The following is a 27,115-nucleotide window of genomic DNA, read 5'->3' on the forward strand; positions in this document are numbered from 1 at the left end:
AAGTAGAAGGATCCCTCCTTCTTATCCTTCTTCTTCTCATTCTTCTTCTCTCCTCCTTATTCTCCTTCTTATTCTCCTTCTTATTCTCCTCTTCTTTTTCTTCTTCTTCTCTTCTTATTCTTTCTTCTTCAATTTAGCTTATTTCCCCAACAAAGACATACTTAGCTAATTATCCTCCAAAATGACATAATTAGCTTAGTTAGGTAAAAACATCATAAGAACCTTGGTTAGCTCATTAAAATGATTAATTAAGCTCCTAAAAGACATAATAAGCTCAACATGGCACAAGAACCTTGGTTAGCTCACTAAAATTATATACTTAGCTTGTTTTCCTCTAAAATGACTTAATTAACCCATTTAGCTCCAAAAATACATACTTAGCTAATTTAGCTCCAAGAAGGGGAGAAGAGGATAAATGAAAAGAAGGAAGAACAAGAAGAAGAGAAAAAGAAGAGACGGAGAAGGACAAGAACCTTGGTTAGCATATTAATATTATATACTTAGCTTGTTTTCCTCTAAAATGACATAATTTGCCCATTTAGCTCCAAAAATACATACTTAGCTAATTTAGCTCCAAGCAGAGGAGAAGAGGAGAAATGAAAAGAAGTGAGTAGAAGAAGAGAAAAAGAGGAGAAGGAGAAGGATAAGGAGGAGACGAAGGAGTAAGACCCCTCTTTCTTATCCTTCTTCTCATTCTTCTTCTCTCCTCCTTATTCTCCTTCTTCTTCTCTTCTTCTTTTCTTCTTCTTCTCCTCCTCCTTCTCCTTCTTCTTTTTCTTCTCCTTCTTGTCTTCTTGCTTCTTCTCTTCCTTCTTCAATTTAACTTATTTTCCCCAACAAAGGCATAATAAGCTCAAAATGGCATAAGAACCTTGGTGAGCTCATTAATATTATATACTTAGCTTGTTTTTCTCTAAAATGACATAATTAGCCCATTTAGCTCCAAAAATACATACTTGGCTAATTTAGATCCAAGAAGAGGAGAAGAGCAGAAATGAAAAGAAGGAAGAAGAAGAAGAGAAAAAGAAGAGAAGGAGAAGGACAAGAAGAAGAAGAAGGACGAGAAGAAGAAGAGAAGAAGAAGAGAAGAAGGAGAAGGAGGAGAAGAAGGACAATAAGCCCTCCTTCTTCTCCTTCTTCTTCTTCTTCTTCTTTTCCTCTCATCCTTATTCTTCTTCTTCTTCTTCTCCTTCATCTTCTCCTCTTCTTTTCTTGTTCTTTCTTCTTCTTCTTTGTTCTTCAATTTAGCTTATTTTCCCCCAACAAAGACGTACTTAGCTAATTATCCTCCAAAATGACATAATTAGCTTAGTTAGGTAAAAACATCATAAGACCTTGGTTAGCTCATTAAAATGACTAATTAAGATCCTAAGAGACATAATAAGCTCAAAATGGCACACAAACCTTGGTTAGCTCATTAAAATAATATACTTAGCTTGTTTTCCACTAAAATAACATAATTAGCCCATTTAGCTTCAAAAATACATACTTAGCTAATTTATCTCCAAGAAGAGGAGAAATGAAAAGAAGGAAGACGAAGAAGGAGAAGAGAAAAAGAGGAGAAGGAGGAGGAGAAGAAGGAGGAGGATAAGAAGGAGAGAAGAAGGAGAACGAGGAGAAGAAGTAGAAGGTTCCCTCCTTCTTCTCCTTCTTCTTCTCATTCTTCTTCTCTCCTCCCTATTCTCCTTCTTATTCTCCTTCTTATTCTTCTCTTCTTTTTCTTCTTCTTCTCTTCTTTTTCTTCTTCTTCTCTTCTTATTCTATCTTCTTCAATTTAGCTTATTTCCCCAACAAAGACATACTTAGCTAATTATCCTCCAAAATGACATAATTAGCTTAGTTAGGTAAAAACATCATAAGAACCTTGGTTAGCTCATTAAAATGATTAATTAAGCTCCTAAAAGACATAATAAGCTCAACATGGCACAACAACCTTGGTTAGCTCATTAATATTATATACTTAGCTTGTTTTCCTCTAAAATGACTTAATTAACCCATTTAGCTCCAAAAATACATACTTAGCTAATTTAGCTCCAAGAAGAGGAGAAGAGGAGAAATCAAAAGAAGGAAGAACAAGAAGAAGAGAACAAGAAGATAAGGAGAATGAGAAGAAGGAGGAGGAGAAGAGGAAGAGAAGAAGAAGGAGAAGGAGGAGAAGAAGGAGAAGGAGCCCTCCTTCTTCTCCTTCTTCTTCTCATTCTTCTTCTCTCCTCCTTATTCGCCTTCTTCTTCTCCTTGTTTTTCTCCTCTTCTTTTCTTCTTCTTCTCCTACTCCTTCTCCTTCTTCTTATTCTTCTCCTTCTTCTCTTCTCGCTTCTTCTATTTCTTCTTCAATTTAGCTTATTTTCCCCAACAAAGACATACTTAGCTGATTATCCTCCAAATGACATAATTAGCTTAGTTAGGTAAAAACATCATAAGAACCTTCGTTAGCTCATTAAAATGACTAATTAAGCTCCTAAAATACAAAATAAGCTCAAAATGGCATAAGAACCTTGGTTAGCATATTAATATTATATACTTAGCTTGTTTTCCTCTAAATCATATATGTACATATTATTATTCATGTCAGTTATTCAATTTTCTTATGTTGTACTAATTTCTGTTAATCTTTATCATGGCAGGTCAGCAGTTGTTGAAATATGGTCGGCGTGGGTCCAGATTGCTCAATGGGTTTTTCTTCGGCGACCCGCACGAGGGGTGGTACTTCCATTCCACCCCTATCTCTGCGTAGAGCCTTGGCAGATAGTCTGACGACACCACCAGCGGGTGCTTCTTCGTCGGCGGCATTGCCCAGTAGGAGAGGTGTTGGTCGGGTAGGGAAGAAGGGGAAGGGTACATGGAGAGGTGGTGGCCGCGGAAGAGGTAGGCGGACTGTTGCGCTATCCTCGCCAGCACCACCAGCTCATTCACCCGAGCATAGGACTACTATGGTGGACCCGTTTGCGGAGGAGGCTACGGGAACTCCGGTTTAGGAGCCTCGGGTAGACGGGCATTCGGCCCATGAGACTCCTGTCCAAGATCAGCCTCGGGTTGAGGTGCCTTCGACCCACGAGACTCTGGTTCCTGAGGCTACGTCCCAGAAGACTCCTGCCACACACGCTTCAGTCGACATGGAGAGGTCCGGATGGGGTGCCTCGGCCGGATCGGACCGAGGTGCCGGATTGCACCGGGGGTCCGGGTGGTTTTTCTGTTGATGGCAGGGATGAGTCTACAAATAGTGAGGGCGACGTGAGAGGTGGACGGGGCCACCATGTACAAGCGTGGTAGTACACGTCTCCCAGTCGCGTCGGCTACCCACGACCAGAGGCCGGTGATTAAACCTGGAGGGGATAGGTAAGTACATTTACTCCTTTTTTAGCTTCTTCCTTCAAGTTTTTTCAAATATCTAATGCGTTGACCTTATCATACTGTAGGGTATGGAAACACCCTGCTGGAGTCTGCAAGCCGAACAGCGTCCTTGGTGTGCTTTGCCGGACAAATTTCCCGAGGTGTGTCACGTTGCCTGGTGAGGGTCAGGTTCCTACACTAGGATTTACCTGGGAGCACGACCAGGCTACACACGCCCCGCCAGAGGAAATTATAGATGGTGTCTTGTGCCACACGAGGACCGAGACGGTGATCAACAACTTTTTGGTAAATTATCCTTTTACACAATCTAAAATTAACAATATAGCTAATTATTGTACTAATCGGTGTGGTCTCGTTTGATTGCAAACCTTCTACAAGTGTGAGGAGGGATATGAGGAGGAGGCGGCCAAGGTTATCGAGGCCGAGTGTAGGCGGTTATTACAGAACTTACGCCATGAGGCTCGACCGCAGGCCATTCGAGACTATTACACCACGCACGGTATTAAGAAGCAGAAGAAGGAGTGCCACGGAAAGTATCTGAAGAACGAGCAGTACATGAAGGTAATTACCTATTCTTAAGGCCTTGTATGTAGTTTTCTTGATTTGATTCATAGGCGTAATGCTCAAAATTCTTTCTAATAACTTATAGGTGCCCCCGAGATGGTGTGCGGATAATATGGATTGCTGGGAGGTGTTGGTGGATGAGTGGTGCACACGCAACTGGCGAGTCGTCCACGACAATGTGTTGCATCGGCGTAACCAAACTGTTGGTGTGCCACACCATCAAGGCAGTGCTAACTTACTTTAGTTCGGACGAAACTGGGTATGTGGTTTGCTTCATGATTCATGCAATTGTTTATTCATGCTAGATTGAGCCCCTTACTAATACTTTGTTCCTCTCTTTTAGGCACATCACAATAAGACGGAGATGCCAGAGTTGTACGACCTTTATGGCATGGCCCATACCGCCTCATACAAGAACTCAAAGGCATTCTCTGAGTGTGACTTGGATAATCCAAATAACTTCACCAACATCTCATCCCACCACAAGCTCGTGAAATACAGGGACACGGGGACGGCTTGGAAAGAGGAGGACTTTAACCCAAGCGAGCAACCTTTGGATCCAGAGCTCATGATGATATCTGGTGGCGGGAGGCCCCATGGCTCGATAGCCATTGGAGATGGGATAATACATTGTCCACTCACAGTCCCGGAGATCAAGGCGCGCCAGTCGAGCTCCTGTCCTGAGATAACGCCTCATCCACGGCCAGTCGATCTTGCCGTTGACGTAAGTCGTACAGACTCAGAAAACTTTCATCCATTTCATTGTGTGTGTGGCCATCAATCATTACTGTGGTAACGAGGAATGGTGTTGTCGGTTGCTCTTAAGAAAAAGAGTGCGTCAAACGAGGCTGCTCTTGAGAAAGAGAGAGCGACAACCGAGGCTGCTCTTAAGAAAGAGGGAGCGGCAAGCCAGGCTACTCTTCAGGATGCTCGTGAGGAGAGGGACCGAACCATGGCTCGGTTGATTGAGGAGGCGAGGGCCCAGAATGAGGCGGCTCACCTAGCAGTGTACGAGCTTATTATGGTAAGTTTCTTTTTCACATTAGCCGAAGCATGTGTGTACTGTTTGTTTCATTACTAACTAATACGACTCACTCTTCAAAACCGAGTGTGCAGTCTATGTAAGAGAAGACCGGTCTAGCCCCTCCTTCGATGCTCGTCCTCTCTGCAATTGGCACAGTGAGTTTCATTTCAATGGTCATTATAAACTAGTATTAACAATTGAGTGTCGTCATGCTAAATGAGACATTGCAAAATGTCTTTTCTGCAGAATAACTCCCGAGCGGCATCGCACGACCCTTCTCCACGGCAACTATCTACAAACGAAGCCGACACGAGCAACCCTGGTGTTTCTCCTCCTTGATGACCACTGTGGTAAGTTTTCTCCGACATGACATAATAAGCTCCTACATGATTTCTACTAGGAAAAATGGTTAGTGAAACCACTAGTTTCCTAATTTAGCTAATTTAGCTCCAAAATTGTTAGTGAAACCACTAGTTTCATAACTTAGCTAATTTAGCTCCAAAATGGTTAGTGAAACCACTAGTTTCATAACTTAGCTAATTTAGATCCAAAATGACATAATAAGTTCAATTGAAATAGTAAAAATGAAAAGAAGGAATAAGAATAAGAAGAGAAGGAGAAGGAGAAGAAGAAGGCGACGGAGGAGAAGAAGGAAAAGGAGCCCTCCTTCTTCTCACATCCTTCTCCTTGTTCTTCTTCTCCTTCTTCCACTCTTCTTCTTTTTCTTCTTCTCTTCTTCTTTTTCTTCTTCCCTCCTTCTTCTTCTCCTTCTTCTCTTCTTTCTTCTTCTCGTTCTTTTTCAATTTAGCTTATTTTGCAAAACAAAGACATACTTAGCTAATTATCCTCCAAAATGACATAATTATCCCAGTTATGTAAAAATATCATAAGAACCATGGTAAGCTCTTTAAAATGAATAATTATTCTCCTAAAGGACATAATAAGCTCAAAATGCCATAAGAACCTTGGTTAGCTAATTAATATTATATACTTAGCTTGTTTTCCTCTAAAATGACATAATTAGCCCATTTAGCTCCAAAAATACATACTTGGCTAATTTAGCTCCAAGAAGAGGAGAAGAGCAGAAATGAAAAGAAGGAAGAAGAAGAAGAAGAGAAAAAGAAGAGAAGGACAAGGACAAGAAGAAGAAGAAGGACGAGAAGAAGAAGAGAAGAAGAAGAGAAGAAGGAGAAGGAGGAGAAGAAGGACAATAAGCCCTCCTTCTTCTCCTTCTTCTTCTTCTTCTTTTCCTCTCCTCCTTATTCTTCTTCTTCTTCTTCTCCTTCTTCTTCTCCTCTTCTTTTCTTCTTCTTTCTTCTTCTTCTTTCTTCTTCAATTTAGCTTATTTTCCCCAACAAAGACGTACTTAGCTAATTATCCTCCAAAATGACATAATTAGCTTAGTTAGGTAAAAAAATCATAAGAACCTTGGTTAGCTCATTAAAATGACTAATTAAGATCCTAAGAGACATAATAAGCTCAAAATGGCACACAAACCTTGGTTAGCTCATTAAAATAATATACTTAGCTTGTTTTCCACTAAAATAACAGAATTAGCCCATTTAGCTCCAAAAATACATACTTAGCTAATTTATCTCCAAGAAGAGGAGAAATGAAAAGAAGGAAGAAGAAGAAGAAGAAGATAAAAAGAGGAGAAGGAGGAGGAGAAGAAGGAGGAGGATAAGAAGAAGAGAAGAAGGAGAACGAGGAGAAGAAGTAGAAGGATCCCTCCTTCTTCTCCTTCTTCTTCTCATTCTTCTTCTCTCCTCCTTATTCTCCTTCTTATTCTCCTTCTTCTTCTCCTCTTCTTTTTCTTATTCTTCTCTTCTTATTATTTCTTCTTCAATTTAGCTTATTTCCCCAACAAAGACATACTTAGCTAATTATCCTCCAAAATGACATAATTAGCTTAGTTAGGTAAAAACATCATAAGAACCTTGGTTAGCTCATTAAAATGATTAATTAAGCTCCTAAAAGACATAATAAGCTCAACATGGCACAAGAACCTTGGTTAGCTCATTAATATTATATACTTAGCTTGTTTTCCTCTAAAATGACTTAATTAACCCATTTAGCTCCAAAAATACATACTTAGCTAATTTAGCTCCAAGAAGAGGAGAAGAGGAGAAATGAAAAGAAGGAAGAACAAGAAGAAGAGAAAAAGAAGAGAAGGAGAAGGGGAAGAAGGAGGAGGAGAAGAGGAAGAGAAGAAGAAGGAGAAGGAGGAGAAGAAGGAGAAGGAGCCCTCCGTCTTCTCCTTCTTATTCTCATTCTTCTTCTCTCCTCCTTATTCGCCTTCTTCTTCTCCTTGTTTTTCTCCTCTTCTTTTCTTCTTCTTCTCCTACTACTTCTCCTTCTTCTTATTCTTCTCCTTCTTCTCTTCTCGCTTCTTCTATTTCTTCCTCAATTTAGCTTATTTTCCCCAACAAAGACATACTTAGCTGATTATCCTCCAAAATGACATAATTAGCTTAGTTAGGTAAAAACATCATAAGAACCTTGGTTAGCTCATTAAAATGACTAATGAAGCTCCTAAAAGACAAAATAAGCTCAAAATGGCATAAGAACCTTGGTTAGCATATTAATATTATATACTTAGCTTGTTTTCCTCTAAAATGACATAATTAGCCCATTTAGCTCCAAAAATACATACTTAGCAAATTTAGCTCCGAGCAGAGGAGAAGAGGAGAAATGAAAAGAAGGAAGTAGAAGAAGAGAAAAAGAGGAGAAGGAGAAGGATAAGGAGGAGACAAAGGAGTAAGAGCCCTCTTTCTTATCCTTCTTCTCATTCTTCTTCTCTCCTCCATATTCTCCTTCTTCTTCTCTTCTTCTTTTCTTCTTCTTCTCCTCCTCCTTCTCCTTCTTCTTTTTCTTCTCCTTCTTGTCTTCTTTCTTGTTCTCTTCCTTCTTCAATTTAACTTATTTTCCCCAACAAAGGCATAATAAGCTCAAAATGGCATAAGAACCTTGGTGAGCTCATTAATATTGTATACTTAGCTTGTTTTTCTCTAAAATGACATAATTAGCCCATTTAGCTCCAAAAATACATACTTGGCTAATTTAGCTCCAAGAAGAGGAGAAGAGCAGAAATGAAAAGAAGGAAGAAGAAGAAGAAGAGAAAAAGAAGAGAAGGAGAAGGACAAGAAGAGGTAGAAGGACGAGAAGAAGAAGAGAAGAAGAAGAGAAGAAGGAGAAGAAGGAGGGCTTATTGTCCTTCTTCTCCTCCTTCTTCTCCTTCTTCTTCTTCTTCATTTCCTCTCCTCCTTATTATTCTTCTTCTTCTCCTTCTTCTTCTCCTCTTCTTTTCTTCTTCTTTCTTCTTCTTCTTTCTTCTTCAATTTAGCTTATTTTCCCCAACAAAGACGTACTTAGCTAATTATCCTCCAAAATGACATAATTAGCTTAGTTAGGTAAAAACATCATAAGAACCTTGGTTAGCTCATTAAAATGACTAATTAAGATCCTAAGAGACATAATAAGCTCAAAATGGCACACAAACCTTGGTTAGCTCATTAAAATAATATAGTTAGCTTGTTTTCCACTAAAATAACAGAATTAGCCCATTTAGCTCCACAAATACATACTTAGCTAATTTATCTCCAATAAGAGGAGAAATGAAAAGAAGGAAGAAGAATAAGAAGAAGAGAAAAAGAGGAGAAGGAGGAGGAGAAGAAGGAGGAGGATAAGAAGAAGAGAAGAAGGAGAACGAGCAGAAGAAGTAGAAGGATCCCTCCTTCTTCTCCTTCATCTTCTCATTCTTCTTCTCTCGTCCTTATTCTCCTTCTTATTCTCCTTCTTCTTCTCCTCTTCTTTTTATTATTCTTCTCTTCTTATTCTTTCTTCTTCAATTTAGCTTATTTCCCCAACAAAGACATAGTTAGCTAATTATCCTCCCAAATGACATAATTAGCTTAGTTAGGTAAAAACATCATAAGAACCTTGGATAGCTCATTAAAATGATTAATTAAGCTCCTAAAAGACATAATAAGCTCAACATGGGACAAGAACCTTGGTTAGCTCATTAATATTATATACTTAGCTTGTTTTCCTCTAAAATGACTTAATTAACCCATTTAGCTCCAACAATACATACTTAGCTAATTTAGCTCCAAGAAGAGGAGAAGAGGAGAAATGAAAAGAAGGAAGAACAAGAAGAAGAGAAAAAGAAGAGAAGGAGAAGGGGAAGAAGGAGGAGGAGAAGAGGAAGAGAAGAAGAAGGAGAAGGAGGAGAAGAAGGAGAAGGAGCCCTCCTTCTTCTCCTTCTTATTCTCATTCTTCTTCTCTCCTCCTTATTCGCCTTCTTCTTCTCCTTGTTTTTCTCCTCTTCTTTTCTTCTTCTTCTCCTACTACTTCTCCTTCTTCTTATTCTTCTCCTTCTTCTCTTCTCGCTTCTTCTATTTCTTCTTCAATTTAGCTTATTTTCCCCAACAAAGACATACTTAGCTGATTATCCTCCAAAATGACATAATTAGCTTAGTTAGGTAAAAACATCATAAGAACCTTGGTTAGCTCATTAAAATGACTAATGAAGCTCCTAAAAGACAAAATAAGCTCAAAATGGCATAAGAACCTTGGTTAGCATATTAATATTATATACTTAGCTTGTTTTCCTCTAAAATGACATAATTAGCCCATTTAGCTCCAAAAATACATACTTAGCAAATTTAGCTCCGAGCAGAGGAGAAGAGGAGAAATGAAAAGAAGGAAGTAGAAGAAGAGAAAAAGAGGAGAAGGAGAAGGATAAGGAGGAGACAAAGGAGTAAGAGCCCTCTTTCTTATCCTTCTTCTCATTCTTCTTCTCTCCTCCATATTCTCCTTCTTCTTCTCTTCTTCTTTTCTTCTTCTTCTCCTCCTCCTTCTCCTTCTTCTTTTTCTTCTCCTTCTTGTCTTCTTTCTTGTTCTCTTCCTTCTTCAATTTAACTTATTTTCCCCAACAAAGGCATAATAAGCTCAAAATGGCATAAGAACCTTGGTGAGCTCATTAATATTGTATACTTAGCTTGTTTTTCTCTAAAATGACATAATTAGCCCATTTAGCTCCAAAAATACATACTTGGCTAATTTAGCTCCAAGAAGAGGAGAAGAGCAGAAATGAAAAGAAGGAAGAAGAAGAAGAAGAGAAAAAGAAGAGAAGGAGAAGGACAAGAAGAGGTAGAAGGACGAGAAGAAGAAGAGAAGAAGAAGAGAAGAAGGAGAAGAAGGAGGGCTTATTGTCCTTCTTCTCCTCCTTCTTCTCCTTCTTCTTCTTCTTCTTTTCCTCTCCTCCTTATTATTCTTCTTCTTCTCCTTCTTCTTCTCCTCTTCTTTTCTTCTTCTTTCTTCTTCTTCTTTCTTCTTCAATTTAGCTTATTTTCCCCAACAAAGACGTACTTAGCTAATTATCCTCCAAAATGACATAATTAGCTTAGTTAGGTAAAAACATCATAAGAACCTTGGTTAGCTCATTAAAATGACTAATTAAGATCCTAAGAGACATAATAAGCTCAAAATGGCACACAAACCTTGGTTAGCTCATTAAAATAATATACTTAGCTTGTTTTCCACTAAAATAACATAATTAGCCCATTTAGCTCCACAAATACATACTTAGCTAATTTATCTCCAATAAGAGGAGAAATGAAAAGAAGGAAGAAGAATAAGAAGAAGAGAAAAAGAGGAGAAGGAGGAGGAGAAGAAGGAGGAGGATAAGAAGAAGAGAAGAAGGAGAACGAGCAGAAGAAGTAGAAGGATCCCTCCTTCTTCTCCTTCATCTTCTCATTCTTCTTCTCTCGTCCTTATTCTCCTTCTTATTCTCCTTCTTCTTCTCCTCTTCTTTTTATTCTTCTTCTCTTCTTATTCTTTCTTCTTCAATTTAGCTTATTTCCCCAACAAAGACATACTTAGCTAATTATCCTCCAAAATGACATAATTAGCTTAGTTAGGTAAAAACATCATAAGAACCTTGGATAGCTCATTAAAATGATTAATTAAGCTCCTAAAAGACATAATAAGCTCAACATGGCACAAGAACCTTGGTTAGCTCATTAATATTATATACTTAGCTTGTTTTCCTCTAAAATGACTTAATTAACCCATTTAGCTCCAAAAATACATACTTAGCTAATTTAGCTCCAAGAAGAGGAGAAGAGGAGAAATGAAAAGAAGGAAGAACAAGAAGAAGAGAAAAAGAAGAGAAGGAGAAGGGGAAGAAGGAGGAGGAGAAGAGGAAGAGAAGAAGAAGGAGAAGGAGGAGCCGAAGGAGAAGGAGCCCTCCTTCTCCTTCTTCTTCTCATTCTTCTTCTCTCCTCCTTATTCGCCTTCTTCTTCTCCTTGTTTTTCTCCTCTTCTTTTCTTCTTCTTCTCCTACTCCTTATCCTTCTTCTTATTCTTCTCCTTCTTCTCTTCTCGCTTCTTCTATTTCTTCTTCAGTTTAGCTTATTTTCCCCAACAAAGACATACTTAGCTGATTATCCTCCAAAATGACATAATTAGCTTAGTTAGGTAAAAACATCATAAGAACCTTGGTTAGCTCATTAAAATGACTAATTAAGCTCCTAAAAGACAAAATAAGCTCGGAATGGCATACGAACCTTGGTTAGCATATTAATATTATATACTTAGCTTGTTTTCCTCTAGAATGACATAATTAGCCCATTTAGCTCCAAAAATACATACTTAGCTAATTTAGCTCCAAGCATAGGAGAAGAGGAGAAATGAAAAGAAGGAAGTAGAAGAAGAGAAAAAGAGGAGAAGGAGAAGGATAAGGAGGAGACGAAGGAGTAAGAGCCCTCTTTCTTATCCTTCTTCTCATTCTTCTTCTCTCCTCCTTATTCTCCTTCTTCTTCTCTTCTTCTTTTCTTCTTCTTCTCCTCCTCCTTCTCCTTCTTCTTTTTCTTCTCCTTCTTGTCTTCTTGCTTCTTCTATTCCTTCTTCAATTTAACTTATTTTCCGCAACAAATGCATACTAAGCTCAAAATGGCATTAGAACCTTGGTGAGCTCATTAATATTATATACTTAGCTTGTTTTTCTCCAAAAAGACATAATTAGCCCATTTAGCTCCAAAAATACATACTTAGCTAATTTAGCTCCAAGAAGAGGAGAAGAGGAGAAATTAAAAGAAGGAAGAAGAAGAAGAAGAGAAAAAGAAGAGAAGGAGAAGGAGAAGGAGGTGGAGAAGAAGAGAACAAGGAAAAGGACGAGAAGAAGGAGACGGAGCCCTCCTTCTTATACTTCTTCTTCTCCTTCTTCTCCTCTCCTTCTTATTATCCTTCTTCTTCTCCTCTTCTATTCATATTATTTTCTTCTTCTTCTCCTCCTCCTTCTCCTTCTTCTTTTTCTTCTAATTTTTATTTTCTTTCTTCTTCTCTTTCTTCTTCAATTTAGCTTATTAACCCCAATAAAGACATACTTAGCTCATTATCCTCCAAAATGACATAATTAGCTTAGTTAAGTAAAAACATCATAAGAACCTTGGTTAGCTCATTAAAATGACTACTTAATCTCCTAAGAGACATTATAAGCTCAAAATGGCATAAGAACCTTGGTTAGATCATTAATATTATATACTTATCTTGTTTTCCTCTAAAATGACATAATTAGCCCATTTAGCTCCAAAAATACATACTTAGCTAATTTAGCTCTATGAAGAGGAGAAGAGGAGAAATGAAAAGAAGGAACAAGAAGAAGGGGAAGAGAAAAAGATGAGAAGGAGAAGGAGAAGAAGGAGGAGGAGAAGAAGAAGAGAAGAAGGAGAAGGAGGAGAAGAAGGAGAAGGAGCCCTCCTTCTTCTCCTTCTTCTTCTCATTCTTCTTCTCTCCTCCTTATTCTCCTTTTTCTTCACCTTGTTCTTCTCCTTTTCGTTTCTTCTTCTTTTCTTCTTCTTCTCCTCCTCCTTCTCCTTCTTATCTTTCTTATCTTCTTGATTCTTCTTCAATTTAGCTTATTTTCCCCAACAAAGACATACTTAGCTAATTATCTTCGAAAATGACATAATTAGCTTAGTTAGGTAAAATCATCGTAAGATCCTTCTTTAGCTCATTATAATGACTAATTAAGCTCCTAAAAGACATAATAAGCTCAACATGGCACAAGAACCTAGGTTAGCTCATTAATATTATATACTTAGCTTGTTTTCCTCTAAAATGACTTAATTAACCCATTTAGCTCCAAAAATACATACTTAGCTAATTTAGCTCCAAGAAGAGGAGAAGAGCAGAAATTAAAAGAAGGAAGAACAAGAAGAAGAGAAAAAGAAGAGAAGGAGAAGGAGAAGAAGGAGGAGGAGAAGAGGAAGAGAAGAAGAAGGAGAAGGAGGAGAAGAATGAGAAGGAGCCCTCCTTCTTCTCCTTCTTCTCATTCTTCTTCTCTCCTCCTTATTCGCCTTCTTCTTCTCCTTGTTTTTCTTCTCTTCTTTTCTTCTTCTTTTCTTCTTCTTCTCCTACTCCTTCTCCTTCTTCTTATTCTTCTCCTTCTTCTCTTCTCGCTTCTTCTATTTCTTCTTCAATTTAGCTTATTTTCCCCAACAAAGAGATACTTAGCTGATTATCCTCCAAAATGACATAATTAGCTTAGTTAGGGAAAAACATCATAAGAAACTTGGTTAGCTCATTAATATTTTATACTTAGCATGTTTTCCTCGAAAATGACATAATTAGCCCATTTAGCTTCAAAAATACATACTTAGCTAATTTAGCTCCAAGAAGAGGATAAGAGGAGAAATGAAAAGAAGTAATAATAAGAAGAAGAAGAAAAAAGAGGAGAAGGATAAGGAGAAGAAGGAGGAGAAAAAGAAGAAGAGAAGAAGGAGAAGGAGGAGAAGAGAAGAAGGAGCCCTCCTTCTTCTCCTTCTTCTTCTCATTCTTCTTCTCTCCTCCTTATTCTCCTTCTCTTCTCCTCTTCTTTTCTTATTCTTTTCTTCTTCTTCTCCTCTTCCTTCTCCTTCTTTTTCTTATGCTTTTTAACTTCTTGCTTCTTCTCTTTCTTCTTCTCATTCTTCTTCTCATTCTTCTTCTCATTCTTCTTCTCTCCTCCTTATTCGCCTTCTTCTTCTCCTTGTTTTTCTCCTCTTCTTTTCTTCTTCTTCTCCTACTCCTTATCCTTCTTCTTATTCTTCTCCTTCTTCTCTTCTCGCTTCTTCTATTTCTTCTTCAGTTTAGCTTATTTTCCCCAACAAAGACATACTTAGCTGATTATCCTCCAAAATGACATAATTAGCTTAGTTAGGTAAAAACATCATAAGAACCTTGGTTAGCTCATTAAAATGACTAATTAAGCTCCTAAAAGACAAAATAAGCTCGGAATGGCATACGAACCTTGGTTAGCATATTAATATTATATACTTAGCTTGTTTTCCTCTAGAATGACATAATTAGCCCATTTAGCTCCAAAAATACATACTTAGCTAATTTAGCTCCAAGCAGAGGAGAAGAGGAGAAATGAAAAGAAGGAAGTAGAAGAAGAGAAAAAGAGGAGAAGGAGAAGGATAAGGAGGAGACGAAGGAGTAAGAGCCCTCTTTCTTATCCTTCTTCTCATTCTTCTTCTCTCCTCCTTATTCTCCTTCTTCTTCTCTTCTTCTTTTCTTCTTCTTCTCCTCCTCCTTCTCCTTCTTCTTTTTCTTCTCCTTCTTGTCTTCTTGCTTCTTCTATTCCTTCTTCAATTTAACTTATTTTCCCCAACAAATGCATAATAAGCTCAAAATGGCATTAGAACCTTGGTGAGCTCATTAATATTATATACTTAGCTTGTTTTTCTCCAAAATGACATAATTAGCCCATTTAGCTCCAAAAATACATACTTAGCTAATTTAGCTCCAAGAAGAGGAGAAGAGGAGAAATTAAAAGAAGGAAGAAGAAGAAGAAGAGAAAAAGAAGAGAAGGAGAAGGAGAAGGAGGTGGAGAAGAAGAGAACAAGGAAAAGGACGAGAAGAAGGAGACGGAGCCCTCCTTCTTATACTTCTTCTTCTCCTTCTTCTCCTCTCCTTCTTATTATCCTTCTTCTTCTCCTCTTCTTTTCATATTATTTTCTTCTTCTTCTTCTCCTCCTTCTCCTTCTTCTTTTTCTTCTAATTTTTATTTTCTTTCTTCTTCTCTTTCTTCTTCAATTTAGCTTATTTACCCCAATAAAGACATACTTAGCTCATTATCCTCCAAAATGACATAATTAGCTTAGTTAAGTAAAAACATCATAAGAACCTTGGTTAGCTCATTAAAATGACTACTTAATCTCCTAAGAGACATTATAAGCTCAAAATGGCATAAGAACCTTGGTTAGAACATTAATATTATATACTTATCTTGTTTTCCTCTAAAATGACATAATTAGCCCATTTAGCTCCAAAAATACATACTTAGCTAATTTAGCTCTATGAAGAGGAGAAGAGGAGAAATGAAAAGAAGGAACAAGAAGAAGGGGAAGAGAAAAAGATGAGAAGGAGAAGGAGAAAAGGAGGAGGAGAAGAAGAAGAGAAGAAGGAGAAGGAGGAGAAGAAGGAGAAGGAGCCCTCCTTCTTCTCCTTCTTCTTCTCATTCTTCTTCTCTCCTCCTTATTCTCCTTTTTCTTCACCTTGTTCTTCTCCTTTTCTTTTCTTCTTCTTTTCTTCTTCTTCTCCTCCTCCTTCTCCTTCTTATCTTTCTTATCTTCTTGATTCTTCTTCAATTTAGCTTATTTTCCCCAACAAAGACATACTTAGCTAATTATCTTCGAAAATGACATAATTAGCTTAGTTAGGTAAAAACATCGTAAGATCCTTCTTTAGCTCATTATAATGACTAATTAAGCTCCTAAAAGACATAATAAGCTCAACATGGCACAAGAACCTAGGTTAGCTCATTAATATTATATACTTAGCTTGTTTTCCTCTAAAATGACTTAATTAACCCATTTAGCTCCAAAAATACATACTTAGCTAATTTAGCTCCAAGAAGAGGAGAAGAGCAGAAATTAAAAGAAGGAAGAACAAGAAGAAGAGAAAAAGAAGAGAAGGAGAAGGAGAAGAAGGAGGAGGAGAAGAGGAAGAGAAGAAGAAGGAGAAGGAGGAGAAGAAGGAGAAGGAGCCCTCCTTCTTCTCCTTCTTCTCATTCTTCTTCTCTCCTCCTTATTCGCCTTCTTCTTCTCCTTGTTTTTCTTCTCTTCTTTTCTTCTTATTTTCTTCTTCTTCTCCTACTCCTTCTCCTTCTTCTTATTCTTCTCCTTCTTCTCTTCTCGCTTCTTCTATTTCTTCTTCAATTTAGCTTATTTTCCCCAACAAAGAGATACTTAGCTGATTATCCACCAAAATGACATAATTAGCTTAGTTAGGGAAAAACATCATAAGAAACTTGGTTAGCTCATTAATATTTTATACTTAGCATGTTTTCCTCGAAAATGACATAATTAGCCCATTTAGCTTCAAAAGTACATACTTAGCTAATTTAGCTCCAAGAAGAGGATAAGAGGAGAAATGAAAAGAAGGAATAATAAGAAGAAGAAGAAAAAAGAGGAGAAGGATAAGGAGAAGAAGGAGGAGAAAAAGAAGAAGAGAAGAAGGAGAAGGAGGAGAAGAAGGAGAAGGAGCCCTCCTTCTTCTCCTTCTTCTTCTCTCCTCCTTCTTCTCCTCCTTCTTCTCCTTCGTCTTCTCTTCTTCTTTCCTTCTCCTCCTCCTTGTCCTTGTCCTCCTCCTCCTCCTCCTCCTCCTTCTTCTTGTTTTTTTCTCCTTCTTCTCTTCTTGCTTCTTCTCTTTCTTCTTCAATTTAGCTTACTTGTCATATATTTGTTGTTGTTGGTCTTCTTCTGACTTTCTTATTTCCATTTTGCAGATTGGATGTACTACATGCATGGAAGCTGACATTGGAGTGATTTAGTTCTAGTTTTCATTTGAGTTGATGAACAATGTGGAATTATATGTATATGTATATAATGATGTACAATATATGTGGAACTATATGTATATGTATATATGGATGAAACTTTGTATATGTTGGTTCTTTTGATATATGGGATGTACATTGATGAACAAACGGCATTGGTGAACTTTATATGTATATCATATATGTGTTGTGACCTATATATCATATATGTGCTATGAATTATAGATATGTGATGTGAAATAGAAAAACTAAACAAAAATGTGACAACAAGGGATCTTTGCCATCTGCCCGCTGATGGCAAAGGCCTTTGCCATGTGGCAGTTGACGGCAAAGGTGCCACGTGGCACCCAGATGTGCAACCTGGGCGGCAGCAGCAGCTGGCCATATGGGCTCTTTGCCGTCCGGTGCCTCGGGAGGCTGACGGCACAGCGGTAGGGAGGCAGATAGCAAAGAGTCTTATTCATGCGCTAGCCCGACTCTTTGCTAGCCCATAGAAGTAGACGACAAAGTTGGGGAGGGAGGCAAACAGCAAAGAGAGGGAGGAAGGCAGACGACAAAGAGGGGGAGGGAGGCAGACAACAAAGAGAGGGAGGGAGGCAAACGACAAAGAGAGTGATAAGGCAGACGGCAAAGCCTCTATTAGCCCTAATGGAGGCATTGCCTGTCGGCTGTCCTCTAAGCATGTTTGTTGTCTGCTCCGTTCCAGAGGCTGACGGCAAAGACAGTTAAGGCAGACTGACGACAAAGAAGGTGATATGCCGTCGAAAGTAGTCGTAGGAACATTGCCGACAAGAGGCTAATGGCAAAGACCTTTGCTGTCGGTGGATCATCTCTTTGCCGTCCGTTATGCCAAACAGAAAAGAGTCTGATTCCTGTAGTGTTATGCCTATTTGACAATTCCAGGCCAAGTTGTTTTACAAAAGAAAAAGTGTTATGTCTAAAATAATTCTAATACTAATTTGTAAATACGAGGACTAATTAATAATCCAGTTACTCTACAGTATACTAGTCTAGAAATACTAGGCTAAGAACAATAAACTACGGGAGTATAAAAGAAAATTAGGAAGATAACACCTTTCGAATGCATAGAAGAGATAATTCCAAAGAGGAGACGACTTCGAGAAATCCCGCCGAAAAGAAGAGGATATTTTTATTTAATAAATCTAGTCAAACCAAAATATTGATTTTGACCCGAAGTAGATTATTTTTGGATGCTCATATAGATCTATATTTATGGATGAAAGAAAGGTCTAAAGATCAATAGATAGGCAATGTGGGACAAAACATATACGTAATGTGAAGAAAAGAGGAACCAAGCGTCCATGGGCCAAGTAGGCTTCGGCCGGCCGCATGAGGTAAATCCGGCCAACCGTTGCTCTTTTTTTTTAATTCTGGATGACTAGTGTTCGTCGACAACAGTGTTTTTTTAAAGAGCAACGAAAAACATATAAACGAAATAAAGAGAAAATTTTATATAGGCATATTATATATCAAAATTTTCAGAATGCAATTTCCTATAACATGAACATATTTTCGATACCAAATAAAATACTTTAAAAAAATATTTTTTGCAATAACTTTAAAATGAAAAGGGATTTGAATTTCAAATAAATTACAAATACTTAAAATTTGAATCAAGACACTGTCTCTGATTTTGGAGTGTCATTTTCCTCCTTTCATTTGATGTTTTTATCAAAGGGTTTTGAAAATATTCAAACTCAAAATTGAATAGGGATTGAAAATAGAAAGTTTTGGGAAAGTCATTTTATTCCCTCTCTTTAAATTTTCAAAAAGTTTCAAATTCCACTCAATTTAAAATAATCAATCACACATCATTCAAACAAAAATAATCCTAATTATTTATTTGTTATAACATTCCAAAAATTATAATTTTGGGATGTTACAAACTACCACACTTAAAATGAATCTCGTCCTCGAGATTCGAAGAGGCTTGAAGGAAAAGGTTAGGGTTTTGGAGGTCTTCTACCAAATCCAATCTACTGCAAAGTGGGTGCTACCACACTTAAAATGAGAGTTATGGGTCCCTCAAATTTTTAACAATCCTCTTGGGTCTTGGCATCTCACTCCTCACATTCTTCATGGTAACTCCTTTATGGATGATCTTCCATTGTACTCATAATGTTTTCCATCAAAATCGAGTTCTCTTTCGTTGATATAAGCTTCTTCCGGCACTGGTCTTCTTCACTGACAAGTATCGTGACAATTCTAATTAACCTATCGATGATTCTCACGGTGGTCTACCATTTGTGGTTATCCTGTAGTGAGAAGGTTCTTGGCTTCATCCTCACCGTAAAATTTTCCTACGCGTGACAACAAATGCCATGCACATGGGGCTTTCATCATGCAAATCTAAGGCTTAAACAAAAGCTTCAAATAACGTCATCTCTCGATATGGGTAAGTCTCTCAGATTTACCATTCCGAATAGCAAGAGAAATGATAAGAGTAAGTCGTCATGGTGGCCAAGCCATGACACACTGAAATCATTACCTTGTATAAGGTTTAGCGAATCTCATATTCTATCACTTGGGCATCCTCACAAGCATTGCAGAATTTCTCTTGTGCACGAACAAAATTTGTACGAATCCATGGTTTCTGCAAGCTGACAAAACATCTATTGTGTTCTTCACCACTGTCAGGTTTTCGTATGCTCCTAAGAAAACGTTTGCTGATCCATCATAGCTTTTTCCAAGTTTCTTCCTTCATAAAGGTAGTGCTTGATCCTTATTAATCGTGGGTTCTGTGGGTTGCAGTCCCACTTTAACTCATATTTGGAATTGCTCCTCCTTTTAAATCCAATAGTGTTTCATGCCATCATACTCTTGGGGTAACCAAAATAAATAACATACTTATTCTTGCCCAGACTCCTTGGGCACGACGATATATTCTTTTTCCTTGGCTCCTGTGGTTGTACCACTTAGTACCCCACTTAAAATGAATCTTGTCCTCGAGATTCAAAGGGGCTAGAAAGAAAAGGTTAGGGTTTGGAGTCTTCTAACAAATCCATTGTCGTGCCAAGTGGGGGTGCTACCCCACTTAAAATAAAATTTACTCATGCCTGCATAAACTATATTTTCTCATATCCTCAAAAATGGTTAGAGATCTTTGTTCATAGAGAAACTTCTCATACAATTCAACTTAGGAAATCATGACACAATAAATTTCATTGATCCATGAAGTTATTACAATCTCTGAGACTTCCGTTACAAAATTTAACTCCATAATCTCATGAAAACAAGAGTGCTTCATGTTACACTTATTGCCATTGTCAAAACTTAACTACTCCTTTTTTGCTTTTTCTCGTGTGGACAGTTACTAGCATAATGTCCTGCTTCCTTGCAACGAAAATAAATGATTACCGACAAGTCTCGAGGATTCTTGGTGTTTGCTTTTGCTCCTTGGGTTTCCTGCTTCCTTCCTAGGAACATATTGGCATAGTGGCCTACAGTCTTGCATCTATAACATGGGATATAACTCAGCTCCTTATTTTCGAGGATTTGGCTCTTCGTGGTGTACTTTCTCTTCTTTCTGAAGTTCTTCGTTCTCGCAAGTTCTTCTATTTCATGTGGGTCAAACTCTAATTTTTCTATCGAGAAGTCTCGTAGACGCTCTTGGCTTTCCTTCATGCAATCCTGTGAAAAATGTCCTTCTTCTCCACATGAGTAGCAGGCATTAGAGAAAAATATGGTAAGGCCTTGTCCACTTGGGTCATCTATATTTTCCTTCATCGTAGGTTCTGCTAGAATCTTCTTCTTGAGGGTTTCCTTAATTGCTTCTTTCTGCTGCTTGATAACTTGTTGCACCTTGGGGTAAATGTGACACTGAGCTGGGTAGTGTGTGCTTCCTTCACACAAGAAACAAGTCACCTGACTAGTTGGCATTCCTCTGCTGGGTGATTCTCTTCACAATGAGGTCATCCATCCTTGTGTTCTTCCTGGGTGTGTCCTATTTCTCCACAGATCTTGCATGCACAAGGCTTCTTCATCGGGTTATCATAACACTGCCCATCTTAACAAAGTCTTCTTGAATTCGTCCCAAGTTTCTGCTCCACTAAATCCTTGTATGGCATGATGCATTTTCCACCCGATAGCAGCACTTTGGTTAAAGTAGTGAAGAGCATGTGGAACCTCATACTTCCTTGAAATAAAAATGCTCCCGAAGTGGTTCTCGATGTTCTGAATCCATATTTTAGCCTCCAGGTGGGTCATTTGTCCGGAGGTTACTAGTCCAGCTTCATACGCCATCTGTTGGGTCCAAGGTTTTTGGGATTAGATCGGTAAGAGAGAGAGGGAAATAGGGAGATACACACAATACAAACAATATTTTTTGAGAATAGGTTTTATTTGTAGCTGTCGGAAAACACACACAAATGACGGCTCACAAATCATCATATCTAGCATGGGTACGTAACAGGGGTTTGGACTTCTAATGGACATATAAATATTGGAACGCTTTAGGGTCTTCGAATTCTTCGGGTCTTTAGAGTCTTCAATTGGTGCTGCTTGAATTCTTCAAATGCATCGTGAAATCATATTTACTTTGAAGTGGGACTCAGTTGATCCTTCATGTGGTCAAAGGGGAAAGGGTATTCTCTAACTATTTTAGGTGAGAGAGAACATTTGATGAAATTTGAAGAGATGAGAAGTAAAGGACGTTCTTGGAAATAAAATTTTCGAGAGATCCTTTCTTAAGGAATTTCCAGTTTCTAGGGTCACGTCCTATAGTCAACATGTGCTCTGATACAATATCTGTAGCGACCCGACTCAAAACGAGTCAAGCCTCTATGTATCTATGCCATCCCTGGATCAGTATGCTTGCACACACAGTACATCAATGTATATATCAAAGTGAAATCACATGTAAATAACGTAAAACTGATATATACCACAAAATCTCAGCGGAAACAGTCAAAGAGAGTAGAGTCCCAATAAACACCAACGACTTGTTGAGCGCACACCATAACCCTGAATCATACTATTACTCGTCGTAGAAAGCATGTGCAACATAAGAAATTGCAGGCGTCTAGGTCGGCAAATTGAATATGCAGGCAAATCACAAAAGAGAAGGTGAAAATATCATCTATACTATATGCATATATGGCAGGTGGGCATGTAGTTTAAGTTTTGCGTAAAGCAATTTTTTCCTACAAGAAGAGAGAGGTGAAAGAAAAATTTACTACATTGTTGGTTGTTAATGAGAAGGTTCCACCAACCATTTCTCATACCTGAGTTATCAATAACACCCACATCATTAAATTATTTGTGTTGAGAATTCTTGATAGCTTCAGTTCCTTTGGCTCAAGTTGTCCATGACCGTGGACACGGATAATCGATTAGGTTTTGAGTACTCTGCAGAGATTTGCACACGTTCCCCAGAAGATTTGATCGCCTCCGTTGTATGTCCTTGCACTCCAGGGTGTTTGAGAACCGTATGATCAAAACATGGTTTTCTAAAGGGTTCCTCTGACACACTGTCAGTTCCCATCCAATCCTACCGTTCTTCTACATCTCATAGCACCGCCCGTCCATAGTCACCACGGTGTTCAACAAAGCCAGAGCCCATAATTACTTGTGGCTGTGCACGTAAGCCTCGGGTCTTGAAGTATCCATCCATCTCTTCGTGCCTGGGTGAAGCTTTCCTCAAGATGTCATGGCGCTTCCCCATGCATCCCAGGTCATCCACTCGCTTCCCCAGGGTTCCCATCTGAAACATCCTTCACCCAGAGTTATATTCCATCATAAGGTCTTGAAAGTCTTGACGTCTTCATGTCGTGATTATTAAGTTCTCACAACACTCATGATAAACACTCAATCAAACCCCGTCAACTAGAGGCATAGCAAAATAACGTCCCGGACAAGGTAACAAGGGTTTATGGGTGCCTACCACAAGATACTACTCAAGAAACAAATTTCCAAGTACCTACTTTGCATGAAATGGATGGAGAAGTTTTAACTAATGCAATAAAACCATAGGTAAAATATGATCAATGTGAACTTGCCTGGTATTACTTGATGAAGATAGTCGCTCTCATAATCCTGATAATTCTACTCGTCACACTTCGAGCAATCTATCGTAAACGAATAGCATTCAATAAACATCCATGCCAAAAGAAAGAACCAAAAGAACATAAGAACAAAACATGTCTTGGTGCAAAATAACAACACACTAATGTTTAAAAAAATAGGTTTTAAGTGTGTTCTAAAGTGAAGGTGCAGGCATGAGATCAAAAGAGTTAATGGATGATGAACTATTTCTATATACGCTTAGGGTGGAGATACTATGAAAGACGATCCCAACTATGTGGAGAACAACATGAATGACAAAAAACATAAGGCATAAGAATTCAGTTGCAAAAAAATGAAATGGAGCACTACGACGCAAGTTATAGCAAATTATAGTATGAATAGAATTTGAATTCCATAAAGGTCAAAAGTATTTGAAACGGAGCATGGTTGTTATGAATAGAAAGTACATAACACGAGTGTTTAGGGGAAAAATAAATCAATGGAAAAGGTGCTACTGTTTGCAAGGTATGATCAAATGAAGGTTCGAATTCAAATTTGGATGGCTGAAATTTGAAAGGTTCAACGGTTTAAACTAATGAATCTCCGGCAAATGGGAGGTCAATATGAACATGTAGAAAAAAGAATTACTAGATTTTGAATAACGGATCAAAAGATATAAGTAATTCAATATGACATTGAATCTCGTTAGAACGCGGTGTGGCAACACTATTGTGGACTATTGGAGTAATGAATATCATCGGAATTATATTTTGTAAAGATAACACTAATTGATACAAACAAAAAGATTACTTTGATACAAATCCGTTGCAATTGGATTCATCTAAAACGGATTTACGGATAAAAAGATATGATCAAAAGAAGTTTGAATATGAATTTGAAACAATTTCAAAATTTGGAAATTTTGAAAAGTTGGTTCGTTAGGTTCAGTGGATAGGTGAGGTCGAGACTAAAATCTAGGCGCTCATTTCGTCTTAATTTGAGTGAACGGGTAAACAGTTATGTCTATTGGAAAAATCAAAGCCAAGGTGTTTCACGGAAGAAAAAGTGTTATGTCTAAAAGAATTCTAATACTAATGTGTAAATACAAAGACTAATTAATAATCGAGTTACTATACCGTATACTAGTCTAGAAATACTAGTCTAAGAACAATAAACTACAGGAGTATAAAATAAAATTACGAAGAGAATACCTTTAGAATGCATAGAAGAGATAATTACAAAGAGGAGACGATTTCGAGAAATCCCGTCGAAGAGAAGAGAATATTTTCATTTTATAAATCTAGTCAAACCAAAAGATTGATTTAACCCGAAGTAGATGATTTTTGGATGCTCATATAGATCTATATTTATGGATGAAAGAAAGGTCTATAGATCAATAGATAGACAATGTGGGACTAAACATATTCTTAATGTGGAGAAAAGAAGAACCAACCGTCCATGGGCCAAGTAGGCTTCGGCCGGCCGCATGAGGTAAATCCGACCAGCCCTGGCTCTTTTTTTATTTCGGATGAATAGTATTCATCGTGAACAGTGTTTTTTCACCAAAGAAAAACATATAAACGAAATAAGGAGAACATTTTATATAGGCATATTATATATCAAAATTTTCAGAATAAAATTTCCTATAATGTGAACATATTTTGAGGAACAAATAAAATATTTTAGAATTTTTTTTTTGCAATAACTTTAAATGAAACGGGATTTGAATTTCAAATAAATTACAAATACTTAAAATTTGAATCAAGACATTCTCTCTAATTTTGGAGTGTCATTTTCCTCCTCTCATTTGATTTCTTTATGAGAGGGTTTTGAAAATATTCGAACTCAAAATTGAATCGGGATTCAAAATAGAAAATTTTGGGACAGTCATTTTATTCCCTCTCATTAAATTTTAAAAAACCTTCAAATTCCACTCAATTTCAAACAATCAATCACAGATCATTCAAACAAAAAAATCCTAATTATTTATTTGTTATAACATTCCAAAATTTATAATTTTGGGATGTTACAAGTGTCTTCAGTAGTGCGAAATGAAGAAAACGAACTGTCCTGCAAGTGAGGAACTGGAATTGGCTTGAATTTCTTCTTTGGAGGCCACGAACAGTCAAAGTCTTGAGTAAATTCCAATTCCTCATGTTCCTCGGGAGTCTTCAGATGAGACAAGGTATCCCAAGTCCGATCAAATACCTCATGAAGATAATAGTGATTTTTATTCACTTCATTCTGTGTTTCATTGATCGTTTTCACAAATGGGACCTGTGATTGCGATCCTTTTCGATGAAGACTAAGGAGAAGCACTTTGTTAGTCATCACTCTAGGGGCAGTTGGTCTTGGAGGATCTTGAGTAGTAGTGTGATCATTTGAAGAATATGAATCAGTTTTGCGAAATTGGCCATCAAGGGGCCGATTTCCTACATCTATCACAGACCTGCCTTTGCCTTCAACATGTTCAACTGATTTCTTGATGACTTTGATATGTGGCAGATATCTGAGGTAATTCTGAAAGTCAGCTTGATAGTTGATGCCTGACCTGTTTCTGATGAATCTCATGATCCAAGGTGCATAAATCTTCAACTCAAATGGTGAGAAGGCATTACCCGCCAAAGTCCTCAAGAAGAAGTCATGAAGATTCATAGGTATGCCATGAATTAAATTGAACAGGCTATTCTTCATGATTCCTACGACATCTTCTTCATCATCATGCCCTTTGATAGGCGCAATGGCATAAGACAAGATTTTGTACACGGTTCTGATCTCATACTTCAAGTCTTCTACCAGAAATCGAATCCTTGGGGGTTGACCCTTGGCCAAAGGCTTCATGAGGACTTCCATGATCTTGTTGGGCAATTCTCGTTCATCATACATCAGAACTACATCCCCTGAGGGAATTGAAATAGGGAGAGTTCGAAGCAATTCAGTGGCAGGAGCTTTGTAGTGCGTGTGCTGAGTAATCCAATCCAATACCCAAGTGTTGAAATCCTTTGGGTCGCCTCAGATATGCAGTGTGGCATAAAATTGAAGAATGATGTCTGTGTTCCAATCACAGATATCAGTACAGAAAGGCAGTAACCCAGCTTCGTGAAGACATTAAGGACTCGAGCAAATCAATGTATTTCCTCCATAACACAGTGAGGAATATGGGTATGTTGAAATATATTATTTCTTCCACAAAGCACAGAAGCATAGTAGTTGAGCTGATTTCTTGTCCAGAACTTCCTCTGTCTGATGCGAAGCTTGTCATATGGATTTTATCCATTGAAGTACATACGTTCTTCATAGAATGCCTCTTTCTGAAACTTTGGCCTTTTGGAGAAAGGATGATTTTGCTTCGGTTGAAGACTGTGTTGCTGCTCTTGAGGAGTAGCCACCACCATTGGTGTTTCTGCGTTGACCATGATAATAGTGGTTTTACTGTTAGGATCAGGAGCATTTTCTTCAGTTTGAGGATTCTCTTCGGTTTGAAGAATTTGCTTGTTGGAGGAGGTAGTTGCAGTATTTGACGCTGCATTTTCTTTAGCTGACGTAGCTGATTCTTGAGCAGATTCCTCACGAATGCTTGTTCCATCAGAACCGGTGAGAATCTCAGTTGCAGTAGGAGTTGGAGGGATTTCAGCTGATCTTTTTGAGCGTGGATGAGTTTCTTCCCAGAACTCATCATGGATTACACGTACGATGCATCCAATTTCATCATCACCCACTTGTTCTTCAGTGGTCTTCGGTGGTGTGGTGGACTGAGGAATATCATCTATTTGTATTTCCTAATCCATTTCTTCATCTACTTCAGTGTCATTCATTTCTTCATCTTCTTCGGGAATGACATAGTCCACTCCGAAGGGAAGGATCATGTATGAGTTAAGTTTTTGACTATGTAATCTTCACACGCTTGAGAGTAGTAGCATCCACCAGGGCTGATGAAGATTCTGATTGTGTAATCTTCAGATGTTTGGTCTCTGATGATTGTGAGGCCATTGAAGCTTTTCTCTTTTTGGCCTCTGTCTTAGCCGCTTTGGTTTTCTCCACGTCTGATGGAGACGGAGCTACTTTCTTCACCTTTGAGGGTTCTGGTGAAGGGGCAATTTCATCAGGCAATGGTTCAGTGTCAGGCCTGGTAGATTCTCCAGCTGGAGTATGCTGATGAATTTCTTTAGCGGCTGGCACTCACACGGAGCTCCTCCTCCATGCCTTGCAGCTCCCCCTTTAAGCCGTCGTGCTGGGCAGCCAGCTTGCCCAAGTTCAGGTTCCGATACCATGACTTGGCCAAGCGTAGGGCCATATAAGCCACAGACCGCACGGCAGAGGCACGCCAG

Source organism: Hordeum vulgare, chromosome 5H, assembly GCF_904849725.1.
Source record: "Hordeum vulgare subsp. vulgare chromosome 5H, MorexV3_pseudomolecules_assembly, whole genome shotgun sequence".
NCBI classification, from domain to species: domain Eukaryota; kingdom Viridiplantae; phylum Streptophyta; class Magnoliopsida; order Poales; family Poaceae; genus Hordeum; species Hordeum vulgare.